General features: G+C 47.2%; 1 protein-coding gene across 1 annotated transcript in view; it reads right to left on the bottom strand.

Moving 5' to 3' along the window:
• The window catches only part of LOC130283190 (pulmonary surfactant-associated protein D-like), a 57,282-nt gene that overhangs the window by 19,140 nt on the left and 15,442 nt on the right, over window positions 1–22,700 (bottom strand). The gene's annotated exons all lie outside the window — the stretch shown is intronic.

Genomic DNA, 22,700 nt, shown 5'->3' with positions numbered 1-22,700 from the left:
AAAGGAAAATAACTTCCTCTGTAGTATACAGCAGCTATTAAGTACTGTAAGCATTAACATTTTTAGATAAAAGTAATTTACAACTCTGTTCAACTTTCTGGCACCAATTTACAAAAAAAAAAAAAAAGTTTTCCACCAGAGTACCCCTTTAATGTATACAGTTTAGTACACATCTAATGCTCCCTGCTCTATCACAGGACTAAGTGATTCTGGAGATGTTACTAGTACATTTGTATCCATGGTGTTTTATAATATAATGACTACACTACGATAAATAAATTATCATTGTTGTATCCATGGCATTGATATTTAGCCATAGACATTTCTAACTATTGTTCATGCAGCAATTTTAAAAACCTTACAGAACACAAAACAAGTCCAATTGACTGTAACAAAAATTTGCAAAACTTAACGTAAATACAGACTTTCTGTCTCAAAATAACTCAAACAGGCCAGCCCAGGTAATCTAACAAATAATGATCTACCTAAGTCCAAAACACACACACACACATATTCCATATCCTTATAAACATAAATAAGGCTTCCCTCGCCATAACAAAAATAAATAAATAAATAAACTACATTACATACATTTTCTCTCTTTTTTCCCCCTTTCTTCTTCTCCCCCCCTCTAAGATAACAAAAGAAAATCATGGCTAACTGCCTTAACAAAAAATAATCCAACTTGTAAAACGAAAAATTTTCTTCTTTTTTTTTTCCATTCTCTTTTCCAAACGAAAGTATGGCTGACTGCCTTAACTTAAAATAACTCCAACTTGCAGAAAAAGGAAACTGTCTACGCTAGGACATTAACATAAAAAAAATTAAAAATTAATTAAATAATAATACCATAGAACTATCAAACTGAAAAACTCGTCCGACTGCCTTCCTCCCTCTCCTAAAATAACCATAACAATGTGCAAAATACTCATGAATATTTATACAAAAATAGCTATACATAAATACTTATACATAATATAACTTAATACATATACATATAATGTAGAAGAAAAAGTGCCAAATCACCCACCATCCCCTCTGGACATGGGTCAGAGTCCATAGAACACTGATTGTCCATGTTTTGTCCATAACTGACCCATGCCAGACCACCCCCCCCAAAAAAAAACACCCACCCAACCTAAAATACACCCATACCCACCTAATAAAACATAACAATATATATACAGAATAATACAGAAAAATGTATACACACCAAACATAACAATGACAACAATACAGTACACAACCCCACAAAGCCCAAGTTTGGTTGCCTGCAAGCCCTTTACAGTCTATCCACAGAAGACAAAACAAAAGGCTAAGGTGACATGCATAGCCCCCCACCAGGAAGACGGATGGCAATCCTGATAAAAGTAAATTTTAATTCCTTTCCCTATCAGACTCTAACCCTATTGCTATCCCTTCATGAAACTGACCCCATATTCACCCAAACATATATACACTATCCCTAACTAAAATTAAGGTACTTTACCTTAAGGGCCTAGCACCTAGGGCACATCCAAAGAAAAACCTCTCCATAGGAGAGGAGCCCTACTGGTACCAAGACTCCAAAGACTCCAAAGACCTGATCTTCCCGAGGTCACCGATGATATTCCTACAGACCTCCACGTCAGAGAGGATTTTCTGTTGGGTCGACACTAAATTCCATGTGTAGTACCTAATCACTAAACTAACTAAGAATAAAGTGCCCCGGTCTCGGCCACCCAGGGTCCTGAATGCCCCATAAGCCCACTCCGGATAGATAAGGCCGGCAAGTTTACTCAGCCGATGGAAGCACCCACCCTGTTGTAAACCCCTATATTAAAGGGACAATGAAGCAGGAAGTGGTCCATGCTTTCCAGCGTGTCCCTGCACTCTTCTCGGTGACATTCCCAGTCATCAGAGTTCCTGTACTTCAGGTTGTCCCTTACATATAGCTTCCCCTGAAAGCAGCACCAGGCCAAGTCCCAAAACTTCTGGGGGATCCTTTTCATGTTTAAAAGGTACAATCCCACCCTCAGATCCCGACCTGGGCAGTCCCTGAGCACCAGAGGCTTCTGGAAGTGGGTCAATAGAACCCGTTTATCAAGGAACTGCTTTGACTGGGTCCTGATCTCCCACACTCCCAGACCCCACCGATGTATCGCCTTCAGAGTCGGGGTAGCATAAGCCGGAAGATATCCGTGGGGCATATGGAGGTCCTTCACTCGCCCTTCTCTCTCCCATTCCTGGAAGAAAGGCTGAAACCATTCCCTGCAGGAGATTACCCATGGAGGAGCCCTCTCTTTCCAGAGGTTTGCAAGGTTAGCTTTCAAGAAGGTGTTCGTAAAGAACACCACCGAGTTTACCATAGATAAACCCCCTAGTCTCCTCGTGCGGTATGTAACCTCCCTCTTGACTAGGTTGATCCTGTTCCCCCCATAACACTTGGAAAAACAGGCTGTAGATCCTAGTATAGTAAGCCTCTGGCAAGATACATACAATGCCCAGATAGATAAACAAGGGGAGCAGGTACGATTTGATCAGGTGTACCCTTTCCCTGAGGTCAAAGACCAACCTTTCCACTGGTTCACCCTCTGAGTGGCATCCTGGAGCTTACCATCCCAGTTTTTGGTGGGATAATCATCCTAGCCGAATGTAATGCCTAAGACTTTTGCTGATTCTTGGGGCCCTGGAAGGGTGTCCGGGAGATCAAAAGTGGGATCTCTCCCTCCCAGCCAGAGACTCTCACACTTATCCTGACACACTCACACTCTGAGTAGCTGTCCACCTCCAACATCACCACATCGACCTCCTCTCTCGAGGAGACAAAAATAGTGACATTGTCAGCGTACGCCACCACTCCCTGGGTGACACCCGGCTCCGCCAGACTCATCCCAACTCCTGCCAATGGTCCGCGACTCACCCTCCTAAGGAAGGGATCGATTGCGAACACATATAAGAGCGGGCTCAAAGGACAACCCTGACGGACTCCGCACCCCACCTCAAAAGAGCGGCCAGACCAACTGTTCTCCAGATGCCCCTGCATACAAGATCTTAAGCCAATTAACAAAAGTACTCGGTAAGCCATATCTCAGGAGGACGGACCAGAGGTACTCGTGGTTCACCCGATCAAATGCTTTGGCCTGATCCAACAACAACAAGTACCCCTTTCAGAAAACCGCAATACTCCGCTCCACTGCCTCCCTGACACTAAGGATAGCACTTAAGGTGCTTCGGCCTGGAACAGTGCAGTGCTGGGCCTCCGAAAGGAGCCGGGGTGCAAACTTCACCAACCGATTAAACAGTATCTTAGCCAGAAGCTTCCTGTCCGTATTGAGAAGAGCTATGGGCCTCCAATTCTCAATACGGCTGGGATATTTACCCTTTGTGAGAAGAATCAGGGCTGACCTCCTCATTGACTTCGGCAGAGTGCCCGAGGAGAGACACTCATTGAATACCTCAGTCAAGAGGGGAGCTAAAGACTCATTAAAGGTTCTGTACCACTCAGATGTTGAGCCATCCGGACCTGGTGACTTCTTAGGGACAAGCCCCTCGATCGCCTGTCTCACTTCCTCTTCCCTGATCTCTTCTGCTAAAACGCCAAGAGAGGGGTCTACCCCTGGCTCAGGAATGGCTTCAGCCAGGAAACCCGACATCACATCCCAATCCAGATTCTTCCTTCCCAAGAGGTGCAAGTAGAAGGATTTGACGACCTCCAAGATCCCTGATCTGGACCGATTGAGAGACCTTGTACTATCAATCAGTCCTGAAATGACTTTACTACTCACTGACATCTTGCAGTTTCTGTAAGGTTCCGGCGAGCGGTACCTCTCATAATCCCTCTCAAAAACCAAAGATGCGTGTCTATCGTACTGACACCTCATCATCAAGGACTTCACTCCAGTCCAGACGAGAAGTTTGAGTTTCATCCTCAGACCCTGATACAGGCGATACCTGTTCAGGGACCTGATGCTCGATAGCTGGCGGAAGAACCCCGCAACCCACTTCTTTAATATCTCCCACCACTCTGACTTACTACTACATAGGTCCAGTAAAGGTACCTGACTCTGAAGAAAATCCTCAAAGGACTGTCTTACCTCCGCTTCCTCCAGGAGGGACGAATTCAGCTTCCAATAACCTTTACCCATCCGGGGGGGGGGGTCTTTGAAACATTCAAGGAAAACAAAATTATGCAGTGATTGGAGAACTCCACCTCAACCACGGACACTGCGGAAGAGATGGCTTCCTCCTTTAAATAAAACCTGTCTAACCTAGACATGCAGCTACCTCAATGAAAGGTGAAGCCCGCGAGGCCTGAGGGGCTCCAGATGTGGGCATCCTCTAGGCGTGCTTCCCTAACTATATTATTAAGGGCCACACTGTCAGAAGTTAGCGTACTATTGGAACCTCTCCTATCTTGGGACCTCGTGACATTATTGAAGTCCCCTCCAAAAATCACTTGCCGACTCGTAAAAAGAAAGGGCTTAATCTTCATAAAGAGATCTTTATGGCCCCACCTGGTTTGTGGGGCATAGATGTTAATGAGCCGGAGCTCTTGTCCCTTCATGAAGACATCTAAGATAAGGAACCTCCCCATTTCTCATTCAATTACCCATCGGCATTCAACAGGAGCGGTAAAAAGGACCGCCACCCCACTATACGGCTCAGCCGCAAGAGACCAGTGGGAGGGACCGTGCCTCCACTCTCTTCTGGCTTTTACCAGAGAGGCTAGATCTGACAACCTGGTCTCCTGTAAAAAGAAAATGTCGGCTTCAACACGGCCGAGAAAATCAAAGGCTGCAAACCTAGCCATATCAGACTTTATGCTGGCACAGTTAATAGATGCCAGCGTCAATGGGGTGAGTGCCGCCATACAGGGTGATTAAATTAGATGGCCACACCCTTTACTTCTGTTTCCCCTTCTTCTTAGACCCCTCATCCCCGAAGAAGAAGAGTAGACAGGACCGCTTTTGGACCTTTTCTTGGATTCTGATTGATCCATATGGTCCCCGTCTCTGTCTGGCCCCGGTCTAGCCCTGCCCTCTGAGGAAGGTGTCTCAACAGGACAGGGCCCAGTTCCCCCCAGAGGCTTTTTCTCCCTGGGCACCTCGCCCTCACCTTCCCCCTCCAAGGAGGGGGAGGAGATGGTATCGAGGACGAGGTACCGGTTTGACAGGTCAATCAAGGGCGGGGGGCAGTCAGGCTTCCGTTTTGGATCTGGCCCGTAGTACAAGGAACAGAGGGCTCTGAAGTTTTCTATCTCCCTTTTCTTTTGCCCTTATTTTTCTTTTTAGGCCTCACCCCACTCTCCTGATCCACACTTTCATAGTGGGAGGAATCGGAAGGGTCGGCCATATTGCCTTCCTCTCTGTGAAGCCTCCTGATCTCCTCATCCAGCATATTCTCCTCCAGGGCTTCAGTGGTTACAGGGCCCTCTTCAGGAGATGGGGCCAGAGCTACCCTAGTCACCTGGGCACTCCAGCTCCCTACTCCTCCTATGATTTTCCTCCCGCCTTAGTTTGGCAGGGCCCTTTTTCCTCCTCACTAGCCCTGTTGCGCCCCCATCCCTACCCTCCCCAGCCGAGGCAACTTCACAGCTCTACTCAGCTGGAGCGGCCACTGCACGGGCGAAGGTGCTAGGACAATGGCTGAAAGGGTGTCCGAGGACACCACATAGGTGGCACCGGATCTGCCTACAGGATGCGGCCAGATGACCCACCCCACTACACAAAGCGCAGATCTGCACAGTACAGGCTGCGCTAAAGTGGGTGGGGCTGCCACACCTGTGACAGACCTTAGGCTGCCCATGGTAGAAGACCTGGATTGTATCACGTCCAAGGAAGGCGGCTGACGGAATGTGGGCAACCGTACTCCCTGAACGCTTGAGTTTGACAGAAAACGTCCAGGCCCCGGACCAGATCCCGTGCTCGTCCAAGTTTTTCTTGGGCGTGTTTGTCACATCCCCATACCGTCCGAGCCAGGTCATGATGTCATAACAAGAAAGTGACTTGTTACGGGTCAAAACTGTCACCTTCTTGACAGTTCTGACGGGAAATCGCCTTTACGGAGAAATCCCGCCAGCCAGGCTCGTTCTTTGCCACTTCGTAGTTTGACCAGAAGAGTTTGAGACCCTCTGGCCGAACGAAACTGACATCAAACTCGGGTGAATCAGGGCAAAGATGTCACGCACCCTGAATTCCATCTGCAGGAGGAGCTCAACCACTTTTGCGCAAGGTGGGCACGCATCCTCACCCCTCCAAATCAGACGGACCACATTCCTACGATTATTGTCCTGTCCGGTTGTCGGGAGGAACCAGACCGTTCCGCTCTCGGAAAGCCCCCAGACCGTGCCTCTCTATCCAGAAAGACAGGTCGACCTCATCCCTTCCCTCGACCTGTTGCCCCTACACAGAGCCTCCAGGAGGCGCTGTTGCAAATGGCCTCCAGTGCCGGACAGAGCCGGGGACCCCCCTGAACCCCCGGCCGTGACATTGGCATAGCTCCTCGGAGCAGTCACTACCGGTTGGGGGGGGGGGGGGGGGAGTGGGGGAGCCAGACCAGGCCCAGACCCAGAACCACTAATAACACCATTCCCACCACTTCTCTCATCATCTTTATTTTCATCCAAACTAGACTTCCCATTCATACCACTACCATTCCTACATACACTCCTCTCATCCACAACACTACTACACCCATCATTCTCACATCTTACACTTTTAGCATCCTGCCTAACAAATTCTGGGCTGGCTGGGACTTGTAGTGTAGCTGGTTTAAGAAAGAATTTCTGTGCCGGCTTAGCTGCTGGGGTCAACGCTGATGGCTTCTTCTCCAGGGATGATGTAACTTCTGGAGTCTGGGGCTGCCCCTCCGAGCGCACCCCAGCTCCTCCCACACTCTCTTTTCCTTTGCTCAACTGCACGGGCTCTGCGGCTGATCCAGGTGCCTGGACACTTCCGCCCCCCCTCACAGAGGAGTGCCCCGCTGCGCCCGCAGAACATACTGTACTCGGAGGACCATCACCCCGAGCACCCGGACCCTCCGCTGGCACCCGGAAACCCCCCCTCACAGGGGAGTGCCCTGCAGCGCCGGTAGTGCCCAAAGCACTCGGGGAATCTCCCCCTGAGCACACGGCAGCGTAACTTGCCTCTGCCCACCATAAACCCATCCTGCCCTTCCCTATCGACATGATGGGTGGGATTCACATTTATAGCGTCCGCAACCATATTTGATGCCATGCTGTACCCCCCATGCTGGCCCCGTTCCACTATAGATACACGGTCTGGCAGTCTGGGGGGCCAAGCAGTCTGAACCAGCTTTGCAGCTTGCCCTGACTGCTGGAAAGGAACAAATATGTACTGCCCTGTCTCCTTGGTCTTCTGCTTCTTAGATTTTCGCTTCACTGCCACATCATCGCACTGGTCATCTCCAAATGTAAAATTCTGGAGGTGGGCTGGGGACTCCTGCATAACAATCGCTCTCAGCAATCCCCCAGACTCACTCTCCACATCATCCTCCTCACTTTCACTCAAAGGAAGTGCCACCTAGGCTGGCTCTATGTAGCTGTCCTGGGTGGTCTTGGTGGTCTGCGTATTACATGGAGTAGCTACAAACTCTTCCTCCACAACCTGCACACTTCCCTTTCCCTCCTCCTCCTTTACACATTCACCGCCATCCTCACTATCTTCACCGCCACTACTCTCCCCATCATCCACCTCCACCTTCACCTTACCTGGGGATTTCATGGTGGCAAACCGGTTGTCGTTCTCCAGCTTCTCCTTAAAGAGATTGCTCACCTCCATGATCTCTGCTCTCCTCTTCTCCAGCTTCACAATCTCTGATTTCAATGCAGAGATCCTTTTCTTTAGCTCTGGCCTGATCGTTTTGGATCCTGTGTTCACCAGATTCTGTGCCCCACGAAGATCCTCTCTGGTCAACTTCAGCTCCTTGCCGCACTGATCATACCCAGCAAACTGCGCGGCCATGCGGGAGCAGTAGGTGGCGCTGGACTCCTTGGGCCCTCTCTCTGCCTACATCTCCACACTTCTCCTCCTTGCCTTCCGTCCACCAGATCTCTGGCTGGCATCCGTTGCCGGAGGAGCAGAGCCTGCATTGCTGCAGACTCTGCTGGATCTTCTCCCTCCGGCCGGAAAAATAGCTGTAGCTGTTTTCTCTCCACCCCCCGCCAGCCTGGAAGAATGGGAAGTGGAGGCCTGGGAATCCCGGGGCTCCATGCAGGGAGACTCTCCCCAGGAGCCTGCGACACTCCTGGGAAGGCTGATGGACCACCTGCTCTGCTGGAAGTCTCTGGAGTACAAAAGAGGGACACACCCGTACGCTTCACACACTGAACTGCTCTGGGCTGTGTGTAGCAGAGGGAGGGAGGAAGTTCTCCCCTGTATGGCTTCATATGATGTCACATGGGTAATGCCCCTTCCCAGTCTGTGAATCTGAGACTGAGCAGAAAATACAGAGCAATATCAAGGTAGAAAATGAAAAAAATAATTAAAATAAAGGCTGGGGTGGTTCATCACGATGTGGCCAGTAAACTGGGAGGATTATAACATTTAACAAGATCATGGAAGGTACTCTTTAACTGGCCACTCATAGCAACTGCGTACATAAGACTATTCTGACTTTTCCTGAGCTAGCTAGCTGTGACTGTTAGCTATCTCAGGCAGCTAATGTCAAAATGTTGTCCCTGTGTCCATTGCCTGCATGTAACTGTATGCTCATTTATTGCAAGGACCAAAAAAATGGAGGCACAATTATGTCCACATGTGAGGAAAAGGTTAGAAATATGTTAACTGTAATTATTTTCAGAAGATATCAGAAAGAAATTGATACATGTATTTCCTATCACGTAAAATTGTTTCCTGTTTTTTGTGGCATTAAGCCTGTCAAATTCCCATTGGGATAGAGTGATCTTACAACATGAAACAAGGCAGATTTTTTGGATGAAATCAGTCTGCCCCAATGGACTGAATGAGACTTTGACTTTCTACTTTCATTTAATCCACTACTTTATGCTGCATCTCTCTTTTTGCTTGTTTGCTTTTTGCTTTATTGTTTGATGTAATAGATATGATCCATCCCTTTTACATTGGTTGTTAACAAATATGTGTTTCTGCCGCTTAATTCAATTGAAGTGGATGGAGCCAAGTTGTAATACCACATACAACCTCAGGACAGATGTGGAGCTGTTTTTGAAAGAAATTAGATCTGTTTTTCTGTTCCTGGATAACCCCTTTAAATCAGTTTGAATTTACCTGCTATTTCTTGTTATCAAAACACTTTATTAAAAATTGGTTATTTGCACATGAGAATAAGGCTACGTTCTGTTTTAATTTTCCATGACTTACACCAGACTCGTGTGTGATGTCCTCAATATGGCCAATATGGCCAAGGTATTTCAAAGAAAGCTGGTCCCCCACTTCTCATCCTCCAGTTAAGTTAAGCTGTGGTAGAGGGTGTGATGCAGGGCAGATAGAATTACCCTAGGGGCACATGGCATTAACCCCTTGTATTCGTGATGCCAGGGCCGGGTTTATCCTCAATACCACCCGAAGGTATACCGCTGGATGCTGGGCTAGGCACGGAACGGAACAACGGTAGCTTGAATTTGACAGGTGGAAAAGTTTATCCAGCATTGCCAGGCCCACGGAGGTGACCAGTGACTTCAGAGACCTTAGGGCATGCTGGGACTTGCAGTGGACTGGGACAATTGTGATGCAGGCCACGCTGACTGAAGACAGGTTGACTTTGACTTGACTGACTGAGACTGACTATACCCCGTTTGTAGCTTACCAGCTCTGACTGAGACTGAGGTAGTGGACTTGTAGACTTGTGGCTGCTTGACAGACTTTAGGCCTCCTCTGGACTTGACTTGGACTTGACTGCACTGTGGTTCAGCAAAGACTTAGTCTCCAAAGAGAGCAGAGCTCCAAGAGAGTGAAGAGACTCCTCTCAGGGCTTATATAGGGGAGACTCTGGTGAGGTCCCATAGGTAACCCTTTGGTCAAATGGTCACTGACACCTAGCTGGGTTATAATAACATTACAGATGTTTAACCACATGACAACTTTTCTCAAAGCTACAACATTTTATATACATTACATAGCATAAAAATAACTGTACAAGGGGAACAGATGCAAGGGACACTGCAGGGAGGCTTCCTGACAGGCAGCATGGGTACAAGTGTACAACTCCTGTACTGGACCACCACAAACTCTCCCTCTTAAACACAGCCATCCTCGGTGCCAAGTCCTGGAGGGCAGACGACTGAAAGTGGCCACTGAGGCCTAGTGGTGACAACATTTCCTGGGGCATTATTTCAGAATGTCCTTCACAGGTCTGAGTAGTGGACAATAAAACTGGGACGAGTCCATGTAGCATTAATCAACAATGTCCATACATGCTCCCTTGGTGAGGGGAGTACAACATGTGGATTTATGAACCTTGTAACTGCAGACATAACACGTTTTGGTGCGGACCGGGTTGCTGGAGGCTTTCTACCCGATGCCTTAGCTGCTGGGTCCCATCGGCAAAAGCTATTACTCCCCAAAACTCTATGCATGTTATAGACATTAGAACAGTATTACCTTTATACATAGCATCTCTGTCACTATACATGCCTTACTTAAGTTGCAGGGGAACCCTCTGGCCAGTAGAGCACCCTATACACGAGAACAGGAAAGAGGTTAGATATGTGAACATTTGACATTATGGACTGGAAATACACAGTTTAGCTACAGTCCTAATCTAGACATTCTAGTTAGCTGTGTTATGCACAAAACTTTATGTACATCACTAAATTAGTTATATATGAACTGACATTAGCATTAACTATGCTAGACTGACTAAATATGATGTGAGGTACTATCACTATTCTCTGTACCTGGCTGGTAACTGTCCCTATGTTGACCTTTGGGATCTGCGCAGCACCACCTCTGGAGCATCTGGAGCTCTTGGGACTTCTGGAGCTGCAGCCGACTCTTCTTCAACGAACTCAGGAGCTGGGATCAGTTCAGGACTTGCTGGACTCAAAATAGCGGGCATTTGTGCAGGAGATGTTGGGGACATGGTAGGCACTCGAGAGGCAGGTGTATAGGCCGGAGCAAACGGTGACAGGACTGGTGTGGTGGCTAACGTGGGTTGAACTAGTCCTGAGATTGGAGACACACAGAAGATTGCCGGCTGGTTTGGAGAAAACATGGGGAAATCCATAGATGGGTGGATCCCCTCACCAGGAATGTATTCCCTCGCAGGTCTGACATCTGGATGAGACGATGCTGGGAGCACAGGTAGATCTTCTTTGAGACAAAACTTGATACGACCTGTGGCTCATACCTAGGTTTCTGTACTTCATATACATGTATACTTCATATACATCGGATTTGGGGTAAGGTATGGCTGTCACTATATAGGGTTCTGTCTCCCAGATGGAGTCCAATTTGTGAGTTCTTGGGAACTTTCGTAGCAAGGCTTTATCACCCAATTGAAGGGTTTGGCAGAGGCATGCTGGTTATAATCCTCTTGTTGTCCCTGTTGAGCCTCGCCCATTTTATTACTGACAATTTCTTTGGCTTCTTGGATCCTTCTCTGATGGTAAGAGATCCACTCAAGAGAGGCTTGCGGAGAGTTATTGATCGGGGCCTGTAGCCCAAACGTCCGGTCTTTAGGCAACTGCCCATGTCGCCCCATCATCAAGTAGAAAGGGGTATACCCCGTAGAACAATGGACTGTGTTATAATAGATCTCCAGCATTTTTTGCAGTAGTCAGGGCCACTCTTCTTGTCTTTACACAGAGGCTGCTCGCAGCATATGGATAAAGGCTTGATTGATGCATTTACAGAGACCATTCCCCTGAGGGTGGTAGGCGGTGGTCCGGAGTTTCTTGCAGGCATGGAATTGGCATAGCTCTTGGAAGACTTGGGCCTTGAAAGTCATTCCACGGTCCATTAGGACAGACTCCGGACACTAAAGGATCTGCACATATTTGGAGTAGAACATCTGGGCCACTGTCTTGGCTGTGAGATCTTTAATGGGTACTACGACAACCCATTTGGAGTAATGATCCACCATCAAGGCCACCTATTCAGAGTGGGTCCCTAACGTCCCTAGCATAAAATGGCGCAGCACTGGGCGGCGACCACCACCGCCGCGACACCAGTGCCCACAGGGGGAACGACCCACTAGCAGAGCGGCCCCAATGCCACTCAAACCAGTCTATGGGCCGCACCCGCCCGCAGACACAGCGCCATGGCAGCAACGGACGCTGCCCAGCACCACACATAAGTATATATGGACCGGTTAGGAGACAGTTTGACATGGTCTAGCGCGACCAACTGGTTGCGCCTTTCACTCTGGATGAAATGGAGGGGTGCTCTTGCATCCTTATGCACATTCCTGGTGACGTTGCAGACTGCACACTCACTGTACCATTTCTCAATGTCACTCCCCATTCTGATCCAATAGAATCTTTGCCTTACAGTAGCTTCGGTCTTGTGGACTCCAAAGTGTCCCGACTGGTCATGGTAGCTATTGAGGACCATCGGCGCGTCTCTTCGGAGAACCAGAATCTGATGAAGTCAATCACCAGAGACCGGATCCAAAGAATTTCAGTACAACAGTCCTTTGTGCACAAACAGTTGCTTCCTCTGTCAGCACAGACGTTTCAGCTCATAATCACACTGGGCCCGGCATAGACAGGTTGGTACCTTTTTCGCTAGAAGTTAGTCCAAAAGATCCCCCATGACTCAGCTTTCGGCCTGAAGAGTCTTCCAGGTGTATAGGTCTTCTTTAACCTTTTCAGAACTGGGTTCACTGTCCATGAGGGCGGTCACAACATTCTGTTTCACGAACTGTTGGTAAAATGGGGGCATCTCCCCGTCTTCGACGGGTGTTTCTTCACCGGGGGTCATCCGAGACAGTACATCGGCATTGACATTTGTACTTGATGGTGAAACTGTAATTGGCTGATTTCAAAGCCCAATGCTGTTTTCGATGGCACCCAATTTGGCAGTGTTCAGGTGGGCCAACGGGTTATTATCCGTGTAGACAGTAAAATGCTTGGCAGCCAAATAGTCTTTGAACTTTTTGGTCACGGCCCATACCAGGATGAGAAGTTCCAAATTGAATGAGCTGTAATTCTCATCATTCTTCTCTGCTCCTCGCAGGTTATCACTGGCATAGGCAGTCACTCGCTCTTGTCCTTCCTCGACTTGGGACAGGACAGCTCCCAGACCTCCAAAACTGGCATCAGTATATAGCTGTCGCTTGCTCTTCGGCCCATTCAATAGGTAGTCTTCCATTGTAGTTCTCCTTCACCGTACCCTGCAGGAGATCTGTGAGGGGTCCTGCAATTTGGGCAAAGTGTGGAATGAAGCGGCAGTAGTAGCCGGCAAATCCCAGAAGCTCCTGACATCTTTCACCATATGCAGGGTAGGCCAGTTCTTGACAGCTTCCACGTTTTCAGGATTGGGCTGGACTCCCTCTGCGCTGACTACATGACCCAATTAATGGACTTGATGTTTGAGCAAATGACACTCTGACGGTTTAATCTTCAGTCCATGTTTGATTAAGACTTGAAAGATGTCTGAGGGATGACTGAGGTGTTCCTGGTAGGACTTGGAATACACAATGACATCGTCCAGGTACAATAAGACACTTGGAAACGTGCCTGGCCCATCTGAATGTTCAATCAGATGCTGGAACGTAGCGGGGGCATTACATAGCCCAAATGGCATACTTTCAAACTTTGAACAATCCCATGGGTGTTACAAAGGCGGTCTTCTCCCGATTCTCCACAGCCATGGGCACTTGCCAATATCCACTGGTTAAGTCTAGGGTGGAGAAGTAAGTGGCTGACCCGAGGGCCGTGAGTGACTCCTCGATCCTTGGCAAAGGGTAGGCATCTTTATGTGTGACATTGTTCAGTTTCCTGTAGTCGACACAGAAGAGGATGGTTCCGTCTTTCTTCTTGACCAGGACAAGTGGCGCCGCCCAGGGACTCTGACTTTCTTGGATCACGTCCACCTCTTCCATGTCGGCCAGCATCTTCTTGACAGTCTGGTACATGCCTGGCCCGACCGGGCGATGTCTTCCTTGATAGGTGGACTGTCACCTGTGAGGATTCGGTGCTGGATCATGGAAACATGCCCGAAGTCTGTGGGGTGTTTGTTGAAAGCCTCATGGTACCTTTCGGTGACATTGTTACATAGTTACATAGTTAGTACGGTTGAAAAAAGACATACGTCCATCAAGTTCAACCAGGGAATTGAAGGGTAGGGGTGTGGCGCGATATTGGGGAAGGGATGGGATTTTATATTTCTTCATAAGCATTAATGTTATTTTGTTCCAGGAATGTATCTAACCCTGTTTTAAAGCTGTAAATTTTTCCTGCTGTTGACTTGGTCCCTTGGAGTAGTGTCGTCTCCCACCTGGAGTTGCGCCCACCAGGGCTCTGGAGGGCTCGCACTTGATCCTTTGGCCACTTGGTCGGCATGCTGTTGGGCCACCAGGCGTTCTGTCACAATGTCCTTTAACTGTAGGAGGTACAACTGAGCTGAGTAGCAGAATCAGACAGGTTCACTAACCACACCGGGACTCTGCCATTGATGACAGTGACAAGGCTTCTTCAGCTCGAACAAGAGGATCATCTTCTAATTGCATAGGCCTGATAGTCCCTACTCTTGACTCCGGGACGTGCACAACACCAGATGATGGTCTCTGTATAGGGTTGTAAAGTCACCGACCTGATGTCTTGAACTCGTACTCTGCAGATTTCACCTTGTTTGTGAACTTTTGAGTGGTGCTGCACAGCCCGCTGGCCTGAAGGGGACATATGGGGAAGAGAGGCATGCAAGGCATCCAACACTTCAGTGAAATTTTTTTCATAATGTTCATACCCAATATAAACTCAGCAGACCCCTTATCTGTCACATTAGTTGCAATAACTCCCTGCCCGGTAAGTACATGCTCTCCCAATAGAATTGTTGGCTCCCAGTATCCATGTTTGGGGACTGGTTGCCCATTACCCGCAACTACTCTGAAATGAACATCATCAGGCTCACACAATAAACTAGAATCCCAATGCTGATAAAGAACACTTTTAGGTATGGTAGACACTTGTGACCCTATTAATGCCTCTAAAGGTACACCTTCTACAATTACTTTTACAAAGGGGCGACATGAAGTGAGAGTCCTGATTAAGATAATTGGGGGGGGGGGGGGGGGTTGGACCTGATGACTGTTTTCCTGAGGGTCGGTCCTCAACCTCATTTTCCAATGTACTGACTTATTACAGTAGATGCAAAAAGGTCTTTGAGTCTCTGAGTATTTATTGGGTGAGGGATTACGGTAATTGAAATTGCGGGGAGCAGGAGCAGGGGCAGGTTTCTAGGCAAGGGCAGTTCACGGTCAGGTGGAGTGGCCCGGGTGGCAAGCTCCTTCACAGGCTTAGTCAGTTGTTCAATGTCCTGCCTAGCACTCTGTAGATCTGAGGCTGTGGTGACTGGCAAAGTAGATGACACTGGGGCGATGGCTGGTGACAGTGGTGGTATAGGTCTAGCTACCACCCCTAGTGGCTCTTGAACAGGTGTAAGGGGTGTACAAACTTCCTCTAACTCAGTTCCTGACTCAATCACTTGGATAGCCAGTCTTTTGAAAGCGGGGAATGACATGTTGGGGTTTTGGACCTCTAACATTCTCAGCTTGGCTTTGTCTCACTTATTATGAGCCCCATCAATAAATCTGTCCATTAACACCTTGTTGTCCTGCTCGGGAGTTATACCATCTAATTTCTATACAGTCTCTAGGGCATTCTGCAGAGCTACAGCATACACTCTCAAGGTATATATATAACCGGAGACATATCTTTGGCCAGGTGCAGACTTTTTCTAGCGCTGGTCCCTGGAGTTGTCCTGTGAGCAATTCCAACTGTTGGTTAGGAGGAAAAGAGTAAAAAACAAACAAACTCTGGATCCACTCTTTGAAATCCCTCAAGATGAAGGGGTCTCCATTGTAGGTAGGGAGAACAGGGTTCCCCATGAATACCGTGCAGGCGCTGGAACACCAGGACTGTTGATGTTGACTACAGGCAGGGGGGATAAGGCCCTGGATACTGGAGCAGGTGATGACCTCGCTGCTGGAGATGAAGGGGTGCTAGTACCCAGTTGATCTGTGGTGCTAGGTTCCGACATTCTGTTGATTTTTGAGAGCGCTGTCGCTTTAAGAGGAATAAGGTGGGTTCCCCTTTAAGATGCTTGCTGAAGCGCTGCAGCAGCTTTGACTTGACTAATGGGGGTACTGTAATGGATTCTCCCCCTCTATTTTGCAGGCACCCGGTTATGGATTGTCTTGCGACTAGACTTTCAGGCAGTAATGTGGTAATACTGATGGCTACGGGCATCGGAGACTTGATACTGACAATTGTTGGTTTTTGCAGAGTTTGCGCTGCAGCGGGTGCTTGACAGATGACAGCGGAGAAGAGCGCAGCAGCCGGAGCCTCCAATATGGCTGCGCCCAGGGAACTTCCGGTTTTGGTCCGGTCGGAAAAATCTTCCCCTGTGCAACACTCTTTGGTTCCTCCTCGCTGTACTGAAGAGGTGTCACTGGGGGAGAATGATGGGGAGGACCAAGTTAACCCTTTCAGCTACAGGCTCTCTACAATTCACAATGGCAAAAAACTGTCTTTTCTTCACCTCCCCCTCTATTTCACAAGCGCCTCTTGATATAAAGTTTTCACAGACAAAGTCCCGTACACTTTCTGGTGCAATTTTTGTTGCTCGTGTGTTTTACTCTGCAATACTGGACACAGTTCAGACTAGAGGGGTATTTTAGGCATAAGGCGCACACCCGTATCCTGTTCGTGACGCGAAAAGTTGTGGTAGAGGGTGTAATGCAGGGTAGATGGAATTACCCTAGGGGAAGATGGCATTAACCCCTTGTATTCATGATGCCAGGGTGGGGTTTATCCTCAATACCACTCGAAGGTGGTATCCTGGGCTAGGCACGGGGGCAATAATGACTCCGACGCCAAGTTACAGAACAACGGTAGCTTTACTGAATAAGACAGGTGGAAAAGTCTATACAGCTTTGCCAGGCCCACGGAGGTGACCAGCGACTTCAGAGACCTTAGGGCTTGCTGGGACTTGCAGTGGACTGGGACAATTGTGATGCAGACCACGCTGACTGAAGACAGGTTGACTTTGACTTGACTGACTGTGACTGACTATACCCCGTTTGTAGCTTACCAGCTCTGACTGAGACTTGGGGGTAATAGACTTGTAGACTTGTGGCTGCTTAACAGATTTTAGGCCTCCTCTGGACTCCAGACACACACCTTGGACTTGACTGCACTGTGGTTCAGCAAACGACTTAGGGGGAGATTTATCAAGGGATTTAGAGCTCTTTTTATGCTTACAAAAGTTGTACAAAAAGTCGCATTAGCACCTAAGCAAATTTTTGTGCGACTTTTTGGCTGTTAGCAAAAAGCTACAAAAGAGCTTACTAAAGTGAATTTCATTTTTCACTTTGCAGTGGTCAGGGATTTATCAAGTGCAAAAGTCGCACAAAAAGTCGCAACTCCTCAAAAACTCTGTAAATGTAAGCCAGCCCAGAGCTGGCTTACAAAACGGCTTTTGAGAGCAAATTTTTATATTTCCCTCTGGCAGCCGTGATCACAGCTCCAGCGGGAAATATGATATTACAACTGTACAAAGAAACCCGGGCTGGCATCACTCTGCAGCTACCCAGGCTCTGTCTGATTCTAACTCCGCTACCCTAGCTTAGCCCATGCCGCACATCTCCCATCTGTCTGTTAATTGTTGCAAGACTACAACTCCCAGTATGCCCTTACAGTGAGGGCATGCTGGGAGTTGAAGTATTGTAGTAGGTAGCGGGCGGGAGATGTGCAGCACGGGCAGGTGAGAGACAATGGTGGGATGTAAATCAGTGTCCCTGTCATTAAGTTAGGGTAGCGACGTTAGGATCTGACAGAGCCTGGGCGGCTGAAAAGTGATGTCAGCCCAGGCTCCTTTTAACATACCTCGGAGTCGCAGAGTTTTTCTAGTCTCTACTGTAATTTCACATTTCCCGCTGGGTCCCGTGATTGGCCGGGACCGAGCAGCCAATCTCGGGACCCGGCGGGAAATTTGATACTACAGTATGGGATATAGAAACTCTGCGGCACTGTAAGATGTTAAAAGGAGCCCGGGCTGGCATCACTCTGCAGCTGCCCGGGCTCCATCTGATGCTATCCCCCCTACTCTATAATTAATTGCAATAGGATCAATTCATTTTGTTGAGTGACTATTTTTCCACAATTTATCCAGCATCTTATGCGGTAATTTTTTGGTTGTACAACACAATGAAAGTATTGGTATCTTGTTTCTTGGTGTTACATGTCAATTTATAATAACTTCTTTATAAAAGTTCATTTTTATCTTTGTAGTCAGTATCCCAGTTTTTAACCCCTTAAGGACCCAGCCCATTTATACCTTAAGGACCCGGCCATATTTTGAACATCTGACCACTGTCACTTTAAACATTAATAACTCTGGCATGCTTTTACCTTTCATTCTTATTCTGAGATAGTTTTTCATGACATATTCTACTTTATGTTAGTGGTAACATTTTGTCGATAATTGCATCATTTCTTGGTGAAAAATTCCACAATGTGATGAAAAAAGTGAAAATTTAGCATTTTTTTTAACTTTGAAGCTCTCTGCATATAAGGAAAATGGATATTACAAATAAATTATATATTGATTCACATATGCAATATGTCTCCTTTATGATTGCATCATAAAATTTACATGTTTTTACTTATGGAAGACATAAGAGGGCTTCAAAGTTCAGCATCAATTTTCATATTTTTCACAAAATTTTCAAAATCTGAATTTTTCAGGGACCAGTTTTCAGTTTTGAAGTGGATTTGAGGGGCCTTCATATTAGAAATACCCCACAAATCACCCCATTATAAAAACTGCCCCCCTCAAAGTATCCAAAATGACATTTAGTAAGTGTGTTAACCCTTTAGGTGTTTCACAAGAATAGAACAGTGGATCCCCCCACATGTGACCCCATTTTAGAAACTACACCCCTCAGAGAATTTAATAAGGGGAGCAGTGAGTATTTACACCCCACTGACGTTTGACAGATCTTTGGAACTGTTCCAAAAATCTGTCAGACACGTGTGGGGCGTAAATGCTCACTGTACCCCTTATTACATTACGTGAAGGGTATAGTTTCCAAAATGGGGTCACATGTGGAGGGGGGGGGGGTCCATTGTTCTGGCACTATGGGGGCTTTCTAAACACACGTGGACTTCAATTCCGGACGAATTTTCGCTTCAAAATCCCAATGGCGCTCCTTTTCTTCTGAGCATTGTAGTGCAGCACTTTACATCCACATATGGGGTATTTTCTTACTCAGAAGAAATGGGGTTACAAGTTTTTGGGGGCTTTTTTACTATTTTCCCTTGTGAAAATGAAAAATTTAGGGTAACACCAGCATTTACGTGAAATTTTCCCATCCAACTTTAATGAAAATTCATCAAACACCTGTGGGGTGTTAAGGCTCACTATACCCCTTGTTATGTTCCATGAGGGGTGTCGTTTCCAAAATGGGGTCAAATGTGGGTATTGTCAGAACCGCTATAAAATCAGCCACCCCTGTGCAAATCACCAATTTAGGCCTCAAATGTACATGGTGTACTCTCACTTCTGAGCCTTATTGTGCGTCCGCAGAGCATTTTACCCCCACATATGGGGTATTTCCGAAATTGCGTTACAAATTTTGGGGTCTTTTTTTGCTTTTACCGCTTGTGAAAATAAAAAAGTATGGGGCAACACCAGCATGTTAGTGTAATTTTTTTTTTACACTAACAGGCTGGTGTAGCCCCCAACTTTTCCTTTTCATAAGTGGTAAAAGGAGAAAAAGCCCCCCAAAATTTGTAGTGCAATTTCTTCTGAGTACGTAAATACCCCATATGTGGCCCTAAACTGTTTCCTTGAAATACGACAGGGCTCCGAAGTGAGAGAGCGCCATGCGCATTTGAGGACAACATTAGGGATTGCATAGGGGTGGACATAGAGGTATTCTACGCCAGTGATTCCCAAACAGGGTGCCTCCAGCTGTTGCTAAACTCCCAGCATACCTGGACAGTCAGTGGCTGTCCGGAAATGCTGGGAGTTGTTGTTTTGCAACAGCTGGAGGCTCCATTTTGGAAACACTGGCGTACAATACATCTTTCATTTTTATTGGGGGGGGGGGGGGGACAGTGTAAGGGGGTGGATATGTTGTGTTTTACTCTTTATTATGTGTTAGTGTAGTGTAGTGTTTTTAGGGTACATTCGCACTGGCGAGTAATGGTGAGTTTCCCGCCAGGAGTTTGTGCTGCGGCAAAAAACGCAGCCCAAACTTGAAGCAGGATACTTACTGTAAACTCGCCCATGTGAATGTACCCTGTACATTCACATGGGGGGGGGGGCAAACCTCCAGCTGTTTCAAAACTACAACTCCCAGCATGTACTGACATACCGTGCATGCTGGGAGTTGTACTTTTGCAACAGCTGGAGGAACACTGTTTGCTGTTTGGGCATGCTGGGATTTGCAGTTTTGCAACATCTGGAGGGCTACAGTTATCACAGTGCACAGTGATCTCCAAACTGTGACCCTCCAGATGTTGCAAAACTACAAATCCCAGCATGCCCAGACAGCAAACTGCTGTGTGGGCATGCTAGGAGTTGTAGTTTTGCTAGATCTAGAGGGCCCAGTTTAGAGATCACTGCAAAGTGATCTCCAAACTGCAGCCCTCCAGCTGTTGCAAAACTACAAATCCTAGCATGCCCACACAGCAAACATCTGTCTGGGCATGCTGGGAGTTGTAGTTTTACAACATCTGGAGGGCTACAGTTTAAAGACCACTGTGTAGTGGTCTCAGACTGTAGCCCTCCAGATGTTGCTAGGCAACTCACCGGCTTCCGTAGGATCCAGGGAGCTGCATCGCCGTCCATCTCCGCTGCCGATCGCCACCCGCAGCCTCCAAAGTGGACTTCGGTGCCGGTCCTCAGTTTCCCCGTTCTGTCCGGCCTATTGTGGGTGGGCAGAATGGGGAAACCGAAAGTTAACCCCCCCGCCCCGATCTGCTATTGGTCGTCGCTCTAGACGACCAATAGCAGGGATAGAAGGGGTGGCACCCCTGCCACTTCACTCCTATCCCTTGTCTTGGACAACCGCGATCCCCCTTATATTCCGGGTCACCATGGACCCGTATGAAAAGCATTCAAAACCAATAGGTTTTGCAATTGCTTTCATTAGAAAATTTTTAGTATTTCATACTGAAAAAGCCAGTCAAACAACTGCCCCCCCCCCCCGCCTGCTTGGACACATACTAGTCCTGCTGTGTCCATGCGTCACCAACTACTTCATGGACACACTTCCTTGATAGACAGCTGTGAGCGCAGGGCTCACAGCTGGAGGAAAAATCCTCCCACTGTCAGGTTGTGTCCCGCTACTGTCAGTGAGGACAAGCTGGGAGTTGTAGTTTTGCTAATGCTAGGGGACATGTGAGCAGACAGCATACTGAGGAAGGGGACGGAGACCTGCAAAGTGAGGCCACGCCCCCTCCCTATGAGAGGAATTCAGACTAGTGAGCTAAATTAAAAGTGCAATAAAATAAAGGGGCTAGACACATAAAAATTTGATGTACATGGTCAGGATTAGGTACTGAGTGATATGGTAAAAAAATGTGTTTTTGTTGGATCTGATGGGTACGCTTTAAGGTATAATAAATCAACAACATCCGGTTACTTATGTTAACCAATTTGTTTATTGAAAAAGTTATCTACAGTCCAAATGATCCAGTGTGTAGCTCCGTCATTTAGGCTAGGATAACAGCTGGCAGGGACATAGGCTGTTGGATTATATGTGCATGGGCTGACAGCCCTTACGGTAACACACAAGGTCGAGATTAGCTGTTCGTATGGGGAACTAATGGCCTGGAACTTAAGATTTCCTATGGATAGAGTTTATGACCAGGTCACATGAAGAGATCACGTGCACAGTATTTGCACTGGGTATACCTATCATGCACTTGCAGAGATACAGAGTATGGGTCCATGATGGGAAAGGAAGTGTGTGAGTCTGGTGGAAGGAACTTAAATTGGCACTGTCAGATACAATAACTTTTGATATGTTATAATGCTAGCAAAAACAATTATGGACATTTATCAACGGGGTTAGTCAGGTTTTCTTTACTATAATTGTCGCGATTTTTCGTGCGACATTTTGACTGGAAAGCGAGAAAAGCAAATTTTCCAAAAATTAACTACGTAGTAATAATTTTAAAATGGACTACGGGTAGTCTGGTATTTATTAACTGCGACAGTCGCAACAGGGTTAAAAATTGACTACATTTACTCCATCTCAAACATGGAGCAGAAAAAGCTACTACCAAAGTAAAAAAGGAAAAATTGCTTACGTGAAAGAAAATTATCAACAGGCTGAAACCAGTTGATAAATAAGTCCCACATAAGCAAAAAAAAGGTAAGGAAAAAATTACTAAAAAAAAGAATACATAAGCAAAGATTGATAAATGTCCCTCAATATGTTTTTTAATTTCTTGCATCAGAAAATTTTCAGTATTTCATACTGAGAAGGCCAGTCAAAAAACTGGCCACTAGTGGTCCCCCTGCCTCCTGGGACACATGTCATGA

Source organism: Hyla sarda, chromosome 7 (genome assembly GCF_029499605.1).
Source record: "Hyla sarda isolate aHylSar1 chromosome 7, aHylSar1.hap1, whole genome shotgun sequence".
NCBI classification, from domain to species: domain Eukaryota; kingdom Metazoa; phylum Chordata; class Amphibia; order Anura; family Hylidae; genus Hyla; species Hyla sarda.
This window is presented reverse-complemented; position numbering and strand designations above follow the sequence as displayed.